Below are 23,477 nucleotides of genomic sequence, written 5' to 3' on the forward strand. Positions count from 1 at the left end.
ACTAAGCTAAGTCTTGCTCAGGCTGATGTATGGACTACAAGTATAAATATATAATTATATAGTAAAACAAAAAGGCCCATATATTAGGGTGAATGAGATTAAATGAATACAGGAAGATCCCTCTGTTTTATGAGCTTTATGAGCTTTACTCGTGTTTGTCACTTTTAATTGTTTTGTCCAATTTGCAGTTACCAGCTGTTTTATTGGTCCTGTTTCTAATAGATATGCAACTTTTCAGTGTGGTTAAATAAAAAGCCAGTCTACTGAGTAGTGATCAGCATGCTCTGTGTGAGCAGATGGCACTTCTGTGATAATTAATTCTTATTTAGTGTTTTTGTTTTCTTTTATACTTGATCCACATTACATCTGTTCTTAGAAAAAGACATGAGTGTTTGATAAGGATTATGGACAGTGTTATACATGTTACGCAAAACAAAACACCAAGGCAATACCAAAAAGTTGCAAAACAAAATAAAAATCTTGTTTGACCATAAATGGATTCATCAAAACGGTGTAACTGTGCAGAGTACCTTCAAAACATAATAGCATGTTATATGCATATTTTAAGACTAATAAATACCACAGTTTTAGATTGTAAGCTCTTCCAAGAAGGATTCTTGATTCCTTGCTATTATGTATCCATGCTTTGCAATTGTTATAACACATTGTTTTGTCATTTTGTGGGTTGTAATTATGTAATTGTTGCTGTTATTTATATAATTTTGTCACTTTGGATGTATGGTATTGTGGAACCCTTGTAGCGCCTTATACATAAAAGAAAATAATAATAATAAAGGGTCACTTATTAAGCTGCAAACTACAATCAACTCCATAATTATTGGCACCCTTCTTGTAAATTAACTTAAATCAATATATGAAATAAACCTCACATGTAATGAGTGATATTTCGGGCATAAACAAAGTGGTAAACTACATAGTTTTTATTTTCCCACTGTGCTTTGGAACCTAAAAAAGCTTTAGTAACATATTTTTCAAAAAAATGTAGATTCCAAAAATATTGGCACCCCAATTTTCAATATTTGGTAAAGTCTCCCCTGGTGCGAATAACAGCACTGAGTCGCTTTCTGTAATGCTTAGCAAGGTTGGCGAACACTCAAGGGATCTTGGGCCTCCCCTCCATGCAGAACATTTCCAGTTCCTTGATATTTTTGGGTCGTCGTTAAACTGCCCTCTTCAATATAAACCACAGGTTTTCAATCGGGTTCAAATTTGGAGACTGAGAGGGTCATTGCAAAACTTTGATTTTGTGTTCCCACAACCATTTCTGTGTGGATCATGTGTGTTTGGTGTCATTACCTTGCTGAAAGCTCCACCCACTGCTAAGTTTCAGCTTCTGGTAGAGGAAGACAGATTTTGGCCTAAAATCTCCTGGTATAGAGTGGAATCCATTATGCCATTTATTATTTACCTTAGAATACTAGAAGCAAAACAGCCCCAAAGCACCACTGATACACCACCATATTTACAGTGGGCATCATCATTATTATCATCATGCAATTGTATAGTACCGCCATTTCTGTGGCACTGTACAGAGAATATTTGTCATTAACATCAGTCCCTGAAACCATTGGAGCTCAGCGTTACCTATGACGCACACGGAGACTAGGGTTCATTTTGTCAGCAGCCATTTAACCTACTAGCATGTTTTTGGAGTTTGGGTGGAAACTCAGACAAAAACACGGGAAGAACATACAAACTCCACACACATAAGGTCCTGGTCAGGAGTTGAACTCATGACTCCAGTGCTGTGAGGCAGAATCAGGTGCTTTCTTTGTATGCAATCACTTTTTTTCTCCAAATATGGCAATGGTGTGCATGGATAAAAAGTTACATTTTTGTCTCATCTGACCCCATCACACAATACCATTCATTTGTAGTTGCAATGACATTTTTTTTCTGTCTTGCTGCTAGGAAAGGCTTCTTTCATATAGCTATTCCAAAAAGCTTCTGGTCATGAATGTAGAGTATGACATTTTAAACGCTCAAGACTTAACTAAAATGTGTAGTCCTGAAACTGTGATCTTTGGATTCATCTTTGCCTCTCTTACCATCCACCTGATTGTATTTGGGGGCAGTATGCTCATGCGTCCTTTTCCTGGAAAATTTTCAACTGTTTCATGCATTTTTTGCTGTTTTATTACAAACCTGATTGTGCTTAATGATCATTTCAACTGACAACAATTTTTTTATAACCATTTTATAATCTGTGCAAATCCACAAAATTCTGTCCTATTTGAAACGCCAGTTCTTTGGTTTTAGCCATGTTAATGGATGACAAAGGGAATTTACATGTGTGTAAACTCATATTTATACCCCAGGGAAACAGGAAATGGTCACAGCCAACAATGGAGTTCCTGGAGACAAAGAACAATAAAAGAGTTTTTTGCACTAAGATTCAAATTATTTTTAAATATTCTTTAGGGGTGCCAATGACTTTGCCCCATATGTTTTGAAGGAATACACTATTCTTAAAATAAAACAATACTCTTGTAACCATATCATACTCCCAAGTACAGAATAAATAAAATATCACAAGGGTAGACTATGAAAACTCAAACATTTATTCCCAGTGAAACCAGTACACCTCCGTCAAGACTGCAGAATCTTCTTTGGTAGGGTCACTTGGCAAAACTTGGTGAACCCCATCATCCCCCCATTATCTCAGTGCTTGTTTTTCTATAGTAACTTGTATTAAGCACAACCCTTCTTAGAGGCATTGTGAGGGTTATTCCCAATATTATTAGGCTTTGCTATCACATTATCTGCCAATGAATGCCACTCCGCCTGCACAATTCTCCAAAAGCTATTCATTGCAGCGCTTCTGCTATACACTAGATAAAAATCAGACTTCTGTCGAAACTTGAACAGAAAGTAAAACGGTTTAATATTCAATTAGCATTTGACACAGAGTAGCAATCTTCAAATGTTAAAAAAAATAATAGCACGTTACCTTGATTGCCCAAAACATTAGCATTAAGATAAATGTCAGCTACTTGATTAGCATGACACAGTGGTCAATGTGGGCTGGTATATGGTGGTATGCCGTTTTACCACTCCTACGGCTTTCATTGTAAAACTCTATTACTCACTCTTTCCATACCGCCACGTTTACATTTCCACTTTGACCACCGGCACCACGTATATGAAACTGAGAGGGTTACTGATTAGTCATGCAATGAATTATTGAATAACCTTCCATAAAGACATTAATTTGAAAATTTGCTGAAATGTAAAAAATAGAATGTGAGGATGAGAGGATTAAAGGGACAAATTGAAGGGTATATAGCATAGGCAAATCGAGGGGGGTTTCCTAGTGCCTGGAAACTCCCACGCAAGCCTGGGGCTCTGTATAATTGAGGTGGCTGGACCCTGTTCCCTCTTCACCCAGCTCTGCTTGAAAAGAGAGAGCTGTGTGCACCAAACAGTAGTGCACACAGCATTGCCCATGTATATTATGGGGAAAGGAAGAGTTGGAGAGCAGCCAAGCACTGTCTAAAATTATAGCCACGCCCCCATGCATGCTGGTCACGCCCACTAGTGGCGTGGTGTGGAAACCCCCCTCTACAAATCCTGCCTTTGCCCCTGTATAGGGGGATATATATATATATATATTTCTTCTAGATTTGCTTCAAATTATTTTTAGATCTACAGGACATATGTTTGTTCCAGCAACAATATAGGTGCTTTTGTTGGCTTTGTCTATCTTTACAGATAAAAGGAGCCCTGGAACAAGTGCCGGTGGGTGAAACAGCCATTCCAGGGTTATTCCTAACAAGCCAATAAATTGCCTGCAGCTCTCTCGTCCTAATAAAATTTGGGGCTGGCAGAAAACACTTTGATGTCTGCCTGCAGGAATTAGGAAACGGTGACTTAAGAGAGCAATCCAGACAAAGGAAATAGGAGTATAAATGTGCAATGTGTTTTAAGTGAGTTTTCTATATGCTGGGCACAAGGTGTTACAGAAGTGTTTAGTGAGCACTGCGCAAACCAGGATTTAATTTGATATTTCTGTTTTAATAATCCCTGTGTGGGATAACTGCACATTTTTGATATATTTACCTATTAATACAACTTGCTGCAAGCTAATTAAAAAGCTGTAAGCTTCTAGACTCTGCCGGAGTTTCCTGGTTGTATTATCTCACAACAGTCACATAAAACTTATAACAAAAAAAAATAATTTTTCATTATTTTAATGTATTTTCCGGTCTATTGCAGTCGATTATTATTAATATTATTATTAGATTTTTCTAATTAATGTGTAATAATTGAGTGAGCAATACCCCTCCAGTTTCTTTTTTTTTGCTGTTTATACAACAATAAATGTGACCTTTAAATGAATATGATGTCTTCAGAGACTTTTTGGAATGTTGTCCCATCCATGATCTTGTGAAAACGTTGCTCCTTATGATGAATGCATGCTAAGTGTAGAAATGTGGGCTACCACCGTTTGTTGTATTGGGCAGGTTCATGCTAGCAGGCTCTCCTCCAATCAGCAGCCAGCTTTCAGATGAATAGACTGATGGATTGCCAAAGCTTAGCTGGACTATTCTAACAGTCCACATTTCTGCACCTAGTACATATTCAGTAGAGATGGTCACTGACCCCCGTGTTTTGGTTTTGGATTCGGTTTTGGATCTGGATTACCGTCGTGTTTTGGTTTTGGTTTTGGTTTTGCAAAACCGCCATTGCGTGTTTTGGTTTTGGTTTTGGTTTTGTTTGGTTTTGTTTTGCTATTTTTTGGGAAAATCCATGTTTTTGGGCCTAAATTAACCCAATTTAGTGCTCCAACTGTTTTAGAGACAAGTAATCTAATTGTTGAGGTAATAAATCATCCAAAAAAACAGTTTAATTCTTCGTTGGTAGGCCTATTCTACACACAAAACAGATTGTCTTCCTCTCCATCTATGCATATTGGCAATGCAGCCATCGTCTTTGAATGTATATTACACCCTACACTTATAGTTAAATATGTAAAGAAATGGAAAAAGCCAGTTTGGTTTCTGTCTCTCAAGGCCCCCCTCCACTTGTATAAAATAGCAAAAAATTCAGCCATTATAGACTGTACAATATTAATTGACATGGAGAAAGCCAGTTTGGTTTCTGTCTCTCTAGGCCCCCCTCCACTTGTATAAAATACTAAAAAATTCAGCCATTATAGACTGTACAATATTAATTGACATGGAGAAAGACAGTTTGGGGTCACTCTGTCTCTCTAGGCCCCCCTCCACTTGTATAAAATACCAAAAAATTCAGCCATTATAGACTGTACAATATTAATTGACATGGAGAAAGCCAGTTTGGTTTCTGTCTCTCTAGGCCCCCCTCCACTTGTATAAAATACTAAAAAATTCAGCCATTATAGACTGTACAATATTAATTGACATGGAGAAAGACAGTTTGGGGTCACTCTGTCTCTCTAGGCCCCCCTCCACTTGTATAAAATACCAAAAAATTCAGCCATTATAGACTGTACAATATTAATTGACATGGAGAAAGCCAGTTTGGTTTCTGTCTCTCTAGGCCCCCCTCCACTTGTATAAAATACTAAAAAATTCAGCCATTATAGACTGTACAATATTAATTGACATGGAGAAAGACAGTTTGGGGTCACTCTGTCTCTCTAGGCCCCCCTCCACTTGTATAAAATACCAAAAAATTCAGCCATTATAGACTGTACAATATTAATTGACATGGAGAAAGCCAGTTTGGTTTCTGTCTCTCTAGGCCCCCCTCCACTTGTATAAAATACTAAAAAATTCAGCCATTATAGACTGTACAATATTAATTGACATGGAGAAAGACAGTTTGGGGTCACTCTGTCTCTCTAGGCCCCCCTCCACTTGTATAAAATACCAAAAAATTCAGCCATTATAGACTGTACAATATTAATTGACATGGAGAAAGCCAGTTTGGTTTCTGTCTCTCTAGGCCCCCCTCCACTTGTATAAAATACTAAAAAATTCAGCCATTATAGACTGTACAATATTATGAAAAATGGACAAAGCCAGTTTAGGGTCACTCTGTCTATGACACCCTACCCTTAAGGATAAATTGCCCTAACAGCAGCCTTTCAAGATGGTATGTGATATGGAAATGCCACAAGTCCCTTTCCTCTTTGGGGGTAGATTGCACCCTACACTTACATAGAAAGTTTTAAAAAGATGTTATCGGCATCATCTTCAGCTTCATCCTCACCCTCATCAGTGTGTACGTCATCATCACAGACTATCAATTCATCGCCGCTTGAATCCGCCATTAGAGAACAGTCAGTGCTTGGATGTCTTGGATGGTGAAGGCCTTCCTCGTGGAAGATGTAGTTCATTTTTATAAACATCATTTTCTCCACATTTTTGGGAAGTAACCTTCTACGGCGATCACTGACTAAGTTCCCTGCTGTGCTGAACACTCGTTCAGAGTACACACTGGAGGGTGGGCAGCTTAGGTATTGCAAAGCAAGTTTGTACATGGGTTTCCAAATGGCCTGCTTTTCTTCCCAGTAAGGAAAGGGACTGTCTGACATTTCCATATCAACTACCTCTTGAAAGTAATCCTCCACCATCCTTTGCATGTTTATACTCATATTGGATGGACTTATGGGCAAAGTGACACATTTTTTTGAAAAATCCTTCAAACCAGCCCAGATGTTAAATTGTTCTCGTCTGCCCCCTGTGTCTTCCCTGCTTCTTTTTTGGAAATTTAATTTTTTACGAGCAACAGCTTGAGAAAGTGAAGGAGGACACGTCATCAAGCCGAGGCCCAGTTCAGCGGCCAACTTGCTGAGCAATAGCTCCTTGCAAAAGTTCACATCTCGCTCATTTACAAGTAAAGACTCAATGTAGGTTTTAAACCTTGGATCAAGCACAGTGGCCAAAACGTACTGATCCGAGTTCAAGATCTTAATAACTCGAGGATCATTGTGAAGCGAATTAAGTACTTGATCGACAAGGCCAACATACTTTGCTGAATTGCTTGCTTTCAGCTCCTCCTTCATTTTCTCAAGCTGCTTTTCCAATAGTCTAATTAAAGGAATGACTTGGCTCAAACTAGCAGAGTCTGCACTGACCTCACATGTCACAACTTCAAATGGTTTCAGCACCTTGCACAGCACTGAAAGGATTCCCCACTGTGCAAGAGTGAAATACATCCCCCCTCCTTTCCCAATGTCATGACTTGTGCAATATGCTTGGATGGCTTTGCGCTGTTCCTCCATCCTCTGAAGCATGTACAGGGTGGAATTCCACCGAGTTACCACCTCTTGCTTAAGTTGGTGGCAGGGCAAGTTAAACTGCTCTTGGAGCTGCTGTAATCTCCTACATGCTGTGGCTGAATGCCTGAAATGGCCTGAAATTTTACGGGCCACCGAAAGCATCTCCTGCACCTCACGGTTATTTCGTAGGAAGCTCTGCACCACCAAGTTGATGGTGTGAGCAAAACAGGGAATATGTTGGAAATCACCCAGCTGTAATGCTCGCACTATATTGTTGGCGTTATCTGAAATGACATACCCTGGGGAGAGTCCGAGTGGTATAAGCCATGCATCAATCACATCTCTCAGTTTGCGTAACAAATTGTCAGCCGTATGCCTGTTAGTGAAGCCGGTGATACAAAGAGTGGCCTGCCTGTGACAAATGTTACGTAGTGGTGTACATGCTGCTGCTGTTCCTGCTGGTGAAGGTGAATGACCAACCCAGTGGGCTGTCACAGTCATATAGTCTTTGGTTTGGCCACTTCCACTTGTCCACATATCTTTGGTTAAGTGAACAGTGGGCAGAATGGCATTTTTCAGCGCAATCTCTACATTTTTACACACTTTTTGGTATAGTTGTGGAATAGCTTTACGGGAGAAATGGTGTCGCGATGGAATTCTGTAACGCGGACACAAAACCTCAATTAACTGTGAAAAACCAGCTGCGTTTATTGTGGAGATTGGACGCAGATCTAACACTAACATTGCAGCCATGGCGTCTGTGATTCGCTTGGCGACTGGGTGACTGCTGTCATATTTGCTTCCCCTCGCAAATGATTGTTTCACAGTTAATTGCTGAAATGTAGGACTGCTCATTTTATTCACCTGCCTCTGGGATGACGATTCACCCCCAGCAGCAGCAACAGCAGCAGCAGGACTAACGCTTTCTTCAGAGGAATCAATAATAGTGCCGGAGTCATCCAGCCTTAAGTGGGATGCCGGGCTAACTCCGAGCGCTACTGAGGATATTGATGAGGATGGTGTGGTGGGTGTATTTTGTAGCCGTCGGTATGTCGGTGAGCGGAGGGTCTTAGCTGATGAGGGAGTGCTTGTATTCTTTTGGGAAGAACTTTCAGCTTTTCCCAACACTTTGCCATGAACTCTCGTTAAATGGCGTAACATAGACGAGGTTCCAAGATGGTTAAGGTCCCTCCCTCGACTGACTGTGGCTTCACATACACTACAAATGGCTATACAATTGTTGTCTGGATTTGGGTAGAAATAATTCCACACATAAGAAGTGGATTTTTTTGTTTTATGCCCAGGCATGACAATGGCCTTTTTCTTGTCACGTGCCAGAACTGCTGCCACTGGTGCAGGACTTACACAAACAACCTCATCCTCATCAACATCCTCATTAGCGCCCTCGTCGCCTACACAAATCTCCCCCTCATCCTCTTCTAATTCCAAAGTGGCATCCTCAATTTGGGTATCACCGGCTACACTCGGGCTATTAAGGCACACATCAGCAGAATGCTCACGATTAGACATCCCACTGTTGGATGGACTCTCCACAGGGATTGTTGTCATTTGTGAATCAGAGCAAATATTCTCCTGTAATGCCTCACTGGTATCTTGCAGCTCAGCTTTGACGCGTAACAGTAGTTGTGCACCAATTGTAGCCTGGGTAACTTTTTGGGATCTGCCACTAATAGCCAAAGGTGAAGGCCTCATTCTCTCTTTGCCACTGCGTGTGTAGAATGGCATGCTTGCAATTTTTTTTTTATCGTCACTTAACTTTTGCTCAGTTACACTTCTTTTTCGCTTCAATACAGTAAATTTTTTTTTGGTTTTTGTTTTTTGCACTAATTTGAAAACACTCTGTTGTTTGACATCGCCTTGGCCAGATGACGTACTGGGAACACTAACATCAGGACTGGTGACAGAACCTGGTTGCTCATTTAGATCATATGTGGACTGCTTTGAATCCATTCTGAGCGCAAACCACTGAGGAGTGCTTAAAATTATTGAGTAGATACTGCTGACAGATATGACTTTTGACAGCCAGAAATATTAATGCACAATTAGGGAGGACACCCCAAAAACACTGAGGAGTGCTAAAAATTATTGAGTAGATACTGCTGACAGATATGACTTTTGACAGCCAGAAATATTAATGCACAATTAGGGAGGACACCCCAAAAACACTGAGGAGTGCTAAAAATTATTGAGTAGATACTGCTGACAGATATGACTTTTGACAGCCAGAAATATTAATGCACAATTAGGGAGGACACCCCAAAAACACTGAGGAGTGCTAAAAATTATTGAGTAGATACTGCTGACAGATATGACTTTTGACAGCCAGAAATATTAATGCACAATTAGGGAGGACACCCCAAAAACACTGAGGAGTGCTAAAAATTATTGAGTAGATACTGCTGACAGATATGACTTTTGACAGCCAGAAATATTAATGCACAATTAGGGAGGACACCCCAAAAACACTGAGGAGTGCTAAAAATTATTGAGTAGATACTGCTGACAGATATGACTTTTGACAGCCAGAAATATTAATGCACAATTAGGGAGGACACCCCAAAAACACTGAGGAGTGCTAAAAATTATTGAGTAGATACTGCTGACAGATATGACTTTTGACAGCCAGAAATATTAATGCACAATTAGGGAGGACACCCCAAAAACACTGAGGAGTGCTAAAAATTATTGAGTAGATACTGCTGACAGATATGACTTTTGACAGCCAGAAATATTAATGCACAATTAGGGAGGACACCCCAAAAACACTGAGGAGTGCTAAAAATTATTGAGTAGATACTGCTGACAGATATGACTTTTGACAGCCAGAAATATTAATGCACAATTAGGGAGGACACCCCAAAAACACTGAGGAGTGCTAAAAATTATTGAGTAGATACTGCTGACAGATATGACTTTTGACAGCCAGAAATATTAATGCACAATTAGGGAGGACACCCCAAAAACACTGAGGAGTGCTAAAAATTATTGAGTAGATACTGCTGACAGATATGACTTTTGACAGCCAGAAATATTAATGCACAATTAGGGAGGACACCCCAAAAACACTGAGGAGTGCTAAAAATTATTGAGTAGATACTGCTGACAGATATGACTTTTGACAGCCAGAAATATTAATGCACAATTAGGGAGGACACCCCAAAAACACTGAGGTGTGCTACAAATTATTTAGTAGATACTGCTGACAGATATGACTTTTGACAGCCAGAAATATTAATGCACAATTAGGGAGGACACCCCAAAAACACTGAGGAGTGCTAAAAATTATTGAGTAGATACTGCTGACAGATATGACTTTTGACAGCCAGAAATATTAATGCACAATTAGGGAGGACACCCCAAAAACACTGAGGAGTGCTAAAAATTATTGAGTAGATACTGCTGACAGATATGACTTTTGACAGCCAGAAATATTAATGCACAATTAGGGAGGACACCCCAAAAACACTGAGGAGTGCTAAAAATTATTGAGTAGATACTGCTGACAGATATGACTTTTGACAGCCAGAAATATTAATGCACAATTAGGGAGGACACCCCAAAAACACTGAGGAGTGCTAAAAATTATTGAGTAGATACTGCTGACAGATATGACTTTTGACAGCCAGAAATATTAATGCACAATTAGGGAGGACACCCCAAAAACACTGAGGAGTGCTAAAAATTATTGAGTAGATACTGCTGACAGATATGACTTTTGACAGCCAGAAATATTAATGCACAATTAGGGAGGACACCCCAAAAACACTGAGGAGTGCTAAAAATTATTGAGTAGATACTGCTGACAGATATGACTTTTGACAGCCAGAAATATTAATGCACAATTAGGGAGGACACCCCAAAAACACTGAGGTGTGCTACAAATTATTTAGTAGATACTGCTGACAGATATGACTTTTGACAGCCAGAAATATTAATGCACAATTATGGGGGACACCCCAAAAGCGCTGGGGAGTGCCAAATATGAAGAAAAAATAATAAACCTCTATCCTCCTCTCTGCACTAGCGATTTTGGTTAGAGCAATTGCAAGAACAATATGGTATTCTCTGTCCCTGCTCTAATTAGCCTATGACTACACCCTGCTCTCTCCCTCTGTCAAATGGCGATGGATTGCTGTGGAGGCGTGTATTTATAAAGTTGAAGTATCGCGAGAACCGAGTCCCGAGATCCGACGACGTCACAATGACGTTCGGCCTCGATTTGGATTCGGAATGGGCGGGAGAGTACCGAGCTGCTCAGCTCGGTACTCGGATACCCAAAGTTCGGGTGGGTTCGGTTCTCGGAGAACCGGACCCGCCCATCTCTAATATTCAGCAAGAAGTGCTCTCATCTGCAGTTTCTTTCCCCAGGGATGGGAATTTTTAAGAGGAATGTCAAAACCAATGAAATATATCCCTTATTTTATTCTGCTATTCTAACATTTGAGATACCAGATATGTGTATATATATATTTTTCTGAATACATGTAACATTTTTCTTGGAATGGGAGGTGTAAACATGAATTACCATAGACTTGGACCATCAATATAAATATTAGACCTTGTATACACATGCTCTAACACTAAGAGGTATATTTATTTACTAAACTGTGGGTTTAAAAAAGTGAAGATGTTGCCTATAGCAACCAGTCCAATTCTAGCTGTCATTTAGTAGAATGCACTAAATAAATGATAAGTAGAATCTGAATCTGGTTGCTATAGGCAACATCTCTATTTGTTCAAATTCTCAGTTTAGTAAATATACCCTTAAGTGCACTGTAGCAGCAGTGATCTGGGTCTTACAACCCAGATCCCTTTTTACATGTAGCAAACACTGGCGATCGGTGTTTCCTTTGCGCCACCAGTGTACAGTAGGACGTATGGCAATGACGATCTCATTGTGATTGCTTTCTCCATATGTCTGAGTAGTGATAAGGTGTCCAGGAGGACAAGCCCGTATTTAGGTTCTATGGTAACAAAATGGTTAACACTGTGTGACTATCGGATATACTGTAGATGACAATCCTATTTTTATTTTAAACTTCTCTGACTGCTGTTTTATGCAGTGATATGTAAATTATCAGTGAGATGTTATCTGGAGGTTCATTCTATCCTCTGTCATTTAGGTTGACATTGCCAATGCTCTACCTATCATTCATGAATATTTTATACTAAGCCATAATCATTTACATGACTAAATTTAGCTACCTCTATATAATTATTATTATACCAATAGCATGATTAATTCTTTACATTTCCTTAGTGACATGTATGTTCTATTTTTGTGATTCTCTCCATCTATTTTTATCTGTAAGACACTTTCTGCACCACTTTCAACTTCCCAAACTCTAACTTTTTGCACAGAAGCTTATTTTCAGATATCTCATCTCACCTAAGAGAAATAAAGATTTTATACAGTAATTCGGGTTTAATTTAATCGCTTTGTGCTAGGAATAGTCCATTAAACATTTGGTTTTCGTTATTATACATAGAAATCGAGGATTCCATTAGAGATTGTCAATTTTTCTAATTGCTTTATATCAATGTACTTTTAAAAGCATTTATTTTATTATACAATTATTATATGCAAAAGTGTAGGAAGTTTGCATTACGGGGAAAGCAATGTTCGTGTGCACACAAGACTTAGGGCTAGATTTACTAAGCTGCGGGTTTGAAAAAGTGGGGATGTTGCCAATAGCAACCAATCAGATTCTAGCTATCATTTTGTAGAAGGTACTTAATAAATGAAAGCTAGAATCTGATTGGTTGCTATAAGCAACATCCCCACTTTTTCAAACCCGCAGCTTAGTAAATCTGGCCATTACTGTTGGTAACACTACTGAAGCCAAAAATATCTACTAACCAGAGACAAACATTTAAAAATAGAAGCCACGGTTACATACAATAACATGGAACAGAATTCTATTTTGGGTTTAATAATCTTAAATCAGACACTTATTTACTTTTTTATGTTTTTTGTTATGTTTTGTTTTATCTCACCACTGTTTCCTTCATGTTTGGTCATAGACGTCCTGATTCATCTTCGAATGTCAACGCAGCTTGCATTTAAAAAAATTGGACATGCACATATGTACGCCTGTATTCAAGTTAAGCGGATCTCAAGAAATGATTCCATTTGAATATGCGTACAAGTGCGCTCTGGCTATACATTACTGGCGGTATGCAGACAGACCAAACACACTGCAGGATACGGACATGCATATGTGCAATATCAAGGGGTTGGGTATGAAATCCCAACAAAAGAAATGCTGACACTTATCCTGACGACATGAAAATGCAAGCAGGCTAAATGCCGGTATTTCAATTTTCAGACACTGATAAAATAACGACAATGTGATTGCCGACAGTGAAAATGCTGACAGTCACAATTCCGACATTAAATCAGCTATGCCAGGGGCTGGAGCCGCCATCAGTAAACAGACTTAAAAAGAAATAAATAAATGTTTAAAAGATAAATAAAAAAAGCATGCCCTCCCTTCCCCAGACATATTAACCCTAGTGCTGCCAGCCTAGTGCTGGTCGAAGGAAAATCGAGGGGGCTTGGGCAAGAATGGTTGGGTGCTCCCGATTTGCCTCCAACCAGACCTAGGCTTAACCAGCCAAGGCTGGTGGCACTATAGCACAGAAACCCGCAGCAGGGGGCCCCCCTTCCATGAAGCCAACAAGCTCCAGACTGGATTCCCTAGAGAGTTGGGGTCCGCAAAAAAAAAATGTGAGGGGTACCCAGCCCCGTGCTGACGCCAGTAAACAGTCCTAAAAATAAATTAAAAAAAACATCTGAGAATGAATCAGGCCCAGAATGTTTAGGCTTTCCATGTGAATTCATTAGTTGTTTAATTTACAAACTATAATGTTTATGATAAAGTAGCTATTACATATGGTGCCCTCCAGCAAGGATTACATGTGATGACACAGTACTAGTCACTGCAAAGGAGGACACAATGTACAGAGCTTGCAACAGCAGAACATAAAGACGGAACATAAAGACAGACCTGCCTCTCTTTAGTTACATCATTAAATCATTTTAAGCCAAAAATATAGTAACGTTAAAGTGCCAGTAACTATTACCGCTGTGACTTTCAGATCTTGTTACATTGGTTGACTGAATTGATAGTATGACATGGCGAGGGGGTGGTCCTGATAGTACTCCTTCCTCTGGCAAGCTTTGCACATCGTCATGCTTTTAGAGGCTCTATTTCTTCAGGCGCTCCATGAGAATTCCTTCCTTACATAATTTGTGGAGGGACGCCCACTGCTCAGGGAAGGGATAAATATTGGTTTAATTATATTAAAATAGTGGAATTATATTTTCATTCTCCTAAATCTGTATTTGTGTAGCTAAATATACAAGTATATAAATGTCTAGTGGCGTGTGTTAGTCTGTCTGTCTGTCTGTCTGTGTGTGTGTGGAAAAAATAAAACTGAGCTGCAGCGCCACCTGCTGGGCAGAGTTATACACTGACCTACTAAATTCTTAGTGTGTGTGGAAAAAAAAATTCAGAAAGGGCTGAAATTTGGTATACTAAGATGTTTTTAATTTGTTAATTTAATTTGTTAATTGTTAAAAGTGTTTATAAAGAGTTAAAAAAATATATATATATTTCTTGAAGGAGAAGTGACAGTTGGGATTGGTTGGTGGTTGCCGGGGGTGACAGTGGGGAGTGGTTGGTGGTTGCCGGGGGTGACAGTGGGGAGTGGTTGGTGGTTGCCGGGGGTGACAGTGGGGAGTGGTTGGTGGGTGCCGGGGGTGACAGTGGGGAGTGGTTGGGGGTTGAGGCCTGGGCTATGGCCCAAATGCATGACAAGAACCTTTTTAACACCTTAAGTAGCTTGATTTGACTAGAATGCATGAGTATCATGCACAGGTTAACTTGTACAAGTATATATAAGTATATTCTCCTCCTACTTTTTGTCATTTATGCAACTATTTAATTTTGTTTTATCTACAGCCTACTTCACCTAATATAGATATTCCAGATCCGTAGATCTACTGAAATAAATGGTGATGATGATGATGATGATAGAGTCATTCCTACACCAGACACTCCTAAACATTAAATTTGAGTAAATGGAAAATACACAAGAGATAGCTAATGGGTATGTAAAAACAATTATTACTTGTACATGTAGCTTGTGTCGTATGGCCACATGGGCCAACTGAAATATGTTAAACAATATCACATGTATTGTTTGTGTTTTTTTAGGCTATTTACACCTCTGATGGATCCTCACACTCCCGCTGAGTACATATGTAATTAAGCACCACTCGATCTGTGGTAGAATGCAGGAATGGACAGAAGTTCCAGTGAATGGCTAACCATATGGTTAAGTCGATAAATGATTTATTATGATATATAGTTACAAGTTTTAATTTTCAGATTTTAAATACATGTCCTGTAATATCTATTGAAAACTTCTGTGGAGAAAAATAATATTAGGAAATATGATTATTTTATGTATATGCTGCATTTGCACTTTTTACTAAGAAAATATGTGTCATGTACATTATAGTGTATGTTACAAGCTTAAGGTAGCTGAATTAGCATTTGAATGTAAGGTTTAATAATATTGAAAGTGTACAAATATGCAAAGAGTTGACAGTTCAGTAAAGAAAGATCAGCTTTAGATTTCACTCTAAGGCTGTACCCTACTCCATATGCCTTGTTGTCACCTCTCTTGGGAAATAAAGTCTACAAAAAGTCAATACATTGGAGGTGATAAGTATGGTCCAGGATTCCAACAGGAGGTTTCACACTGGCAGACCCTTGTGTGGCCTCTACCTTTACCCCGCCACCCCCACCCACCCTGGTGCAAGCCACAAATTTTAAGGGATCATTTGCACCTATCATTGTTGAAAGTGTGTTTGTAGTGGCACTCTCTGGTGAATCCTTATCTGTGTTTGTATCTTCTCCCCGTGTTTGCATGGGTTTCCTCTGGGTGCTCCGGTTTACTCCCACACTCCAAAAACATACTGGTAGGTTAATTGGCTGCTATCAAAATTGACCCTAGTCTCTCTCTCTCTCTCTCTGTCTGTATGTTAGGGAATTTAGACTGTAAGCTCCAATGGGGCAGGGACTGATGTGAGTGAGTTCTCTGTACAGCGCTGCGGAATCAGTGGTGCTATATAAATAAATGGTGATTATGATGATAATGAAGGAGGCACAACAGGTCAATGGGATACTACAGCAGTACATACTTTTTACAAATGCTGTTTGCACTGTGTTCCATTATAGTCCTTGTTAATCCCTGTAATGCACCACAAATTGAAAGCAAATGATTATCTAGTTGATCTAAAGCTTTTGCTATACTGTTCTTCTGTTGCACTTGGTGCCTCTATTAATCTCCATTCTAAATGAGTATTGATCTGATGAATTTGCCTATTTTTGGGATTGCATACAGTCCCTTTGTGTGCATCTAAACTCTACAGGTTTCTGTGGTGGTGAATTAATTGCTTGATGGGTTGCAATGGTATTGCCCTCAGTTTCAGGAGGTACAGAGCCTGTGGCCACAAGATGTAGGTTGACAATTCTGTAACATGTCCCTCTGTAGGTATGCAAACCCTTTTGTTTATATTTTGCTATTATTCTGTGTCTGCAGGATATTGCTATGATCATCCTGGTAACGTAAGCATGTGTGTAAATGTTGTTTCTGCAACATGTTTATACAATTTATTTTTGTTTTGTAGGTATACTCACCAGCTCAATATCTGGTGTTTGGCTGCTCTTCAGTTTGCAGTTTCTCTACGTGTGGGGCTAGTTGATTGAACCACTGGAACATATGTCTATCAAACTATAAAGAGTTGAATTATTCACTGGTATATTTTTAAATTAAGTTCAACATAGTGTACACTAGTGTTGGGAGCACCAGATAACTGCTCTCTGAGCAATGAGGAGTTAATTGCCCTGCTGGTGCTGTTGACGAGCATTCAGGTCTTTAACTGTGTAGTGCGATCAGTTATCAGGATCTGTTATATCACCTGCAGGCTGATCAGTTGCTGTTCCTCATTGGCTCTTTCTACCTTAAATAGTTACCTGTGTCAGTGAGTAGATGCCGGTTTTATTGTTTCTGTGCTTCTGTTCAATGCTGTCCAGCATCCCGTCTGCTTCCTGGTATCTGGTTCTTGCCTGTGACCCCAAGTATACCGTTTGCTGCCAGGCCCAAATCTTAGCCTGTGACCCCAAATACCATATTTTCTGTCTGGACTGAATCTTAGCCTATAACCCAGATTATCCTGGATTGGGTTTTGATTATTGCACGATTAAGAACTTGACTACTCTCCCGGAGGTTCCCGAATTTCGGGGAGTCCTCCCAGACTCCTGAAAGAGTGGCATCATCACAGGTCTTGGTGGAGGCGGGGCTTACTGACGGGATTTGCGTCATGATGCCCCGTCCCCTTCTATGCATTACCATGAATTTTGGTATTTCACAGCAGGGGGGCGGGACCACAATGACGCAATGGTGTCATTGCACCCCACTCCCCCGGCGGTGGAACGGGGGAGGGAAGGGATGGTCTAACATAGGCCAGGTGAAGTAAGGGTGTTCTGGACCATTCCAGTCCTGTGTTTGCTATACGTATGCTTATTTTCAGACGTTTCTTTTGCATTTTTTTACTTTTAAATACATCTTAAACATTGGACCCATATTTTGCATTCACAATTAAATACAGTATATTACATTTACACTACGCAGCAGAATATGGCTAAAACATGTCCCCTGTTATGTGTAGAGATGGAGGTTGTAGATAAACCAACCACACTGTTGCTTTTTACGTCCAATAGGTATGCGTCAGCTAGATGGTAAACGTTTCATACATGTTATATACTGTAGTATACACTATGACTCAGGGAAGTGTCTGTAGATACACATAAATCGAGAAGCAAAATCTGATTCAGAAAGAGATCACACAGATCAGAGCAAGAGCACTTGAGACAAGAGGCATTTTGCAGCAGCACTTAATTTAATTGCACATCTTTGCATAACTTATCATATCATTAAATGGTTGTGTTTTTCCTATATAAATTAAAATCCCCTTTTTCTTAAGATGACTGGTATACGAAGCAATTAACAGGAAAATACCAAATGTTTCAGTATGTTAAATCCTAACCTTCTCCATTAGTACTGGTAGGTCATTGAAATTGCAACTACACCTTGGCCTAGGCTACGACACACATGGCTACCTTATTAGGATTCAGAAGCTAGCCCCAGGAATTTAAATAGAAGCTCAGAGGCTTCTTGAGATCTGCACCTTCATTCATTCTTCTCAGTTCTCATTATTAAGGAAAGTTGCAAATGAATCATTATCCTGACACATTCCTGTTCTTATGGCCAATAGAGAAGAAGCAGGACCCAATGAATTTTTTTCCCAGTATTTCTGTGAACAAAACCAGATGGAAAGTCTCTTAAATATGAGAGCGATGTGCATTATCTCCCAGGGGTTAGTACCTGACTTATAAAATTGCTAGTGTAAAACCATTGATTTACATAGAATAGTATTTGGCTATAAAATTGCAGTTGTTAATATATTGAGAGGAAAATGCTAGCGTGACACTGCCCTAAGACAGAGGGCAGAATGCCAGGAAGCAGGTCTTGGGATGGAGGATAGACCTGAGTTGTCACTAAGTTGGCACCGAGACAGCTAGCAGTCTAACATAGACAGTGATAACTGCATGGAGGACCCAGACAGCAAGTGTATTCAATATGGAGACAGACAATGCTGATATTTTCAGTATAGTGACAGGAAGTGCTAGTATAATCATTATGGGGACATATTGTGCTGGTATTTTAATATGGGGACAGACAGTTGCTTTTGCAATATGGGGTACACTGCTGGCATACAAAATACATTTTATTTTTACTTATATACTAAAGATAAACTTAGTGGTTTGTGGTGGTATGGAGGACTCAGCAGGTAAAAGGCTGCAGTCCGAGTTACATACAGGTATAGCAGTGCACCTGGGTTCAGAGACATACAGGTCTGAGACATGTGTGTCAAAGTAAAAGTATGAAATGTGATTTAACTTACATGCTTTGCAAGTGTCTTTTCCACAGCTATCAGCAGAGTTAATAGGATGTGTATGTAATGAAGAGGAGTTACAGAGCACCTGAGGAGATTTAATGGCAAAGTGGGAGTGTCACCTGTCCATCAAGCTAAGGTTGTGGGAGGAGTCTCAACTATAAACGTCTATATTGTGCACTCGTGCATTATGACCGCTGCCAGCTACTGGCCGGTGACCAGGTAAGGAAAATGGGACTAGCAAGTTACCAGGCGTTGTCCTGACAAAGTGTTTGCTGTGTTATAGTGATTTAAACAGTAAAGCATAGTTTGTTTAAAGCAAAAAGCAAGTTGTCCATGTGCATCATCAAGAGGCTACATAATATATATATATCTACTATATAAATGCCTAGTGGCGTGTGTGAAAAAAAAACCAACAAGCTGCAGCACCACCTGCTGGGTAGAGTTATACACTGACCTATATATTTCTTGAAGGAGAAGTGACAGTTGGGAGTGGTTGGTGGTTGCCGGGGGTGACAGTGGGGAGTTTTTAACACCTGAAGTAGCTTGATGAAGGATGTGACGATGAAGATGAAGGATGAGGTGATGGAGAAAAATGATGAGGTGGTGACATGTGGACAAAACCACGTTTAAAAAGGGTGCTTGCGTCGGGAAGTAGCGCTCTTCCCCTGAGAAGGCCTGGGCTAGGCCCAAATGCATGACAAGAACCTTTTTAACACCTTAAGTAGCCTGATTTGACTAGAATGCATGAGTATCATGCACGGGTTAACTTGTGTATATATATATATATATATATATATATATATGTTTATTAGTGATGAGCGTTTCGAATTAGGAGAAGTACGACAGATCTGGGACTTGGGGTTCCGAAACCCGTGATGACAATTTCGGATCACAAAATGTAATTTCCGGGAAAATATCTTTTGTAAAAATGTACAGCCTCCTTCATTTTTCTCCTGTGACATTTTAGAACAGGCAACGTGTCTATTTATCAATACTTGTCAACTTTGAAAGGGTCATACAATAATATTCATATGGTCTATTAGGGAAGTGTAAGAAATATGTAAAACAGACAGTTCAGATAGGCCAATATTTAGCCTTCCCACACAGGTAAGCACATATAATACTCACATTGATTCAGATTTGGTTGCCCAAAACATGTCTTGACAATGCAATTAAAAGTCAACATTCTAATAAATTATGAGGACAGATTTTGGCACCTAGCAAAGAATACAAGTATAGATGGAGATATGATTGCTGATGATTTATGCTAACTGATGGAGTTAGAGAACCATATATGCTGATTGGAATTGAATGAGAGAAAGCAAATACAACAATGGCAAAATTGCTAATTCCTTCATTAAGTTAGTTCAAGGCAGACCTTGGGAAAAATTGGTGACACTTGGGACAGTTGTGAAGGGATCATTAGAAAATGGACTGGAAATGGTTAGAAAAGAATGTCAATGCTATAAATAGTAATACAGAAGCAAAAACAGCTCAAAATGACATTTTTGCATTTTTAATTAAATCGAGATCCAAAACCTTTCGTGATTTATTGGCAAAACTAGTTACAAAACGAAAACACGAACCCGTTTTAGAACTAGAGATGCTCAGACTCGGTTTTCTGAAAACCGAGCCCACCCGAACTTAGAGGATCCAAGTAGGCTCGCGAGCTGGCTCGTTACTTTCACGTGTCCTCGGATCTGAATCAAGGCAAAATGTCATTGTCGCATTGTTGGATATGGCGGGTTTTGGATTCCATAAGTACCTTCCTCCCCAGGAGATCCAGCGCCATTGCTCACACAGAGTTCTTGTCACTTGACAAAAATTGACTGGAAATGATTGGGAATTAATGTTATTGAGGTTAATAATAAAGTAGGGATAAAAAAAGAGCCAAATTATGTGATTTTAGCAACAAAAATAGGGATTTTAGAAAGAAATCGGGATCCAAAACCAAAACCAAAACACACAAGGGCAGTTTTTCCAAAACCAAAACCAAAACACAAAGTTAATCCAGATTCAAAACCAAAACCAAAGCACGGGGGTCAGTGAACATCTCTATTGAGAACCAAAACCACATCCATAACCAAAACAATTTGGGTCAGTGCACATCTCACATCACATGTTTTGGCAACAGATGACCTACAATCTAGATAATACAAAAATCAAATTATTAAGTCAAGGAAAATTTAAAGACAATAAAGGAAAACAAGCTTATAATAAAAAAAATATAAAAAATGCTAACATTGAATACTAAATAAATATTGCTTTGGAAGGAAACCTTTTGTATTTTTCCATTTGACTAGTCGGTTTTTCATATTATTATCATATATTCATATTATATTTTTTGCTAAGTACTACTCTATGTGTAAGCATCTTTTATTAGCATATTTTAAAATTAATAATTCACTACAGAGAGTATAACAAATACCAATTATTATTAAATTATCATTAGTAGTAGTACTATTAACATCTTTATTTATAAAAGGCCAACATATTGAACATTGACTACATATTATCATCACATGACACAAAGCAGAAGGTAATGGTGCCCCTACACAAATGAGCTTACAATCTAAAAATACCAATATCTCTGATGTATCACAATTGTTCAAATTAATCTTCTCTTTTTTTGCTCCGAAGATGGCAATTAAAATAAGAGGCACTTAAAGGTCTAAGAAAATGAGAAGACCATCAGCTCATATAACAATTAATGGCTTCTCTCTGTCACACCTGACCAGTTACATCAAATTATCGGCTTCTTCAAATGCATCTATACGGCTGCAAATTACTGTACTTTTACAATTAGATTACAAATCTTAATGAAAATATATTACAATTTTATGGAGAGTGTACCATTGTGGTATTTAAACATCAGTTTGGTTTTAGTGCTGATACAATTCACTGAGCTCACACAGAGATTTTATAATTTATTTACTATTTTGCAGTATTTTGGACAAATGGGATCTCATTAAGATATGCTTGTACTTGTTTCTTCTTTGTTTTTTTGTACTCATTTTCTCTTATGTTAGTTTGTGTATTCTGAATAAATATTATATATTATTAGAATTATACATAATTTTTATCTTTTGTAAAGAATTTAAAGAGTTTCAAGCATCAAAATAAAGCCCTTTGGGGGCTACAGCTGATTTATAGTGCAATGTGTTCTGTAAAACATCAATGTGTGTGTATCTGTCAATTGGTAGTTGGAATGGAGTAGAGCTCTGTAGATCTCTGCAGAGGCCAGTAAACCAAAACCGTAGAAATGATTAGCAAAAAAAGCAATGGAATACCAATAAAGAAACAAAAGATTTATGGAAGTAACTTGCTTATAAATCAATAACCTCATTTTCTTTAAGAATTAAATCTAGTAGTACCCTTGTACTTAATAGAACTTAGCCACATATTACTCCATTATTGGGCAGCACAGTGGCCTAGTGGTTAGCACTTGTGCTTCGCAGCACTGGGGTCATGAGTTCGATTCCCGACCATGGCCTTATCTGTGTGGAGTTTGTATGTTCTCCCTGTGTTTGCGTGGGTTTCCTCCGGGTGCTCCGGTTTCCTCCCACACTCCAAAAACATACTGGTAGATTAATTGGCTGCTATCAAAAATTGACCCTAGTCTCTACCTCTCTGTCTGAATGTATATGTCTATGTGTGTGTGTGTGTGTGTGTGTGTGTCTATATTAGGGAATTTAGACTGTAAGCTCCAATGGGGCAGGGACTGATGTGAATGAGTTCTCTGTACAGCGCTGCGGAATTAGTGGCGCTATATAAATAAATGATGATGATGATGATGATTATATTTAAAGTGTAGCATATCCTAATTATCCAGTTAGTCCGTATTTTTTAGAACAACCTGTAGATAGTCAGATCATCAGAAACGAAGATTGTGGTATCAAATACACCTTAATATAAAAGGAGGTTCATATATTAAATTTGGCTTTATGTATTTCACTGGAATTTGAGCACATATTGTATTTGTTTTATTTCCTCAGAGATGCCAATGCATATGGGTCAGGGATAATATTAATCTGTAGCCAAATAGAGTATTAGAACATAGATGAACAGACACAATGCACATCAAAACTGTAACATGACAGGCCTACCTGAAGCATTAGATCTATAGCATTAGAACGTTCACAGCACTATCCTAAACTTTAGTGCAGAACAGTGACAGGGCTACACCAATCTACA

At 39.0% G+C, this 23,477-nt stretch overlaps 1 long non-coding RNA gene across 2 annotated transcripts in view; it reads left to right on the plus strand.

Moving 5' to 3' along the window:
* Positions 1 to 15,971, plus strand: part of LOC142140965 (uncharacterized) — a 203,572-nt gene extending 187,601 nt beyond the window's left edge. For both annotated transcript variants that reach the window (XR_012688591.1, XR_012688590.1), the window contains 2 exons: positions 15,217 to 15,364; positions 15,472 to 15,971. This is a non-coding gene — a long non-coding RNA (uncharacterized LOC142140965). The remainder of the gene's footprint in view (positions 1 to 15,216; positions 15,365 to 15,471) is intronic.
* The last annotated feature ends 7,506 nt before the right edge of the window (positions 15,972 to 23,477 follow it).

Source organism: Mixophyes fleayi, chromosome 2 (assembly GCF_038048845.1).
Source record: "Mixophyes fleayi isolate aMixFle1 chromosome 2, aMixFle1.hap1, whole genome shotgun sequence".
Taxonomy (NCBI): Eukaryota; Metazoa; Chordata; class Amphibia; order Anura; family Limnodynastidae; genus Mixophyes; species Mixophyes fleayi.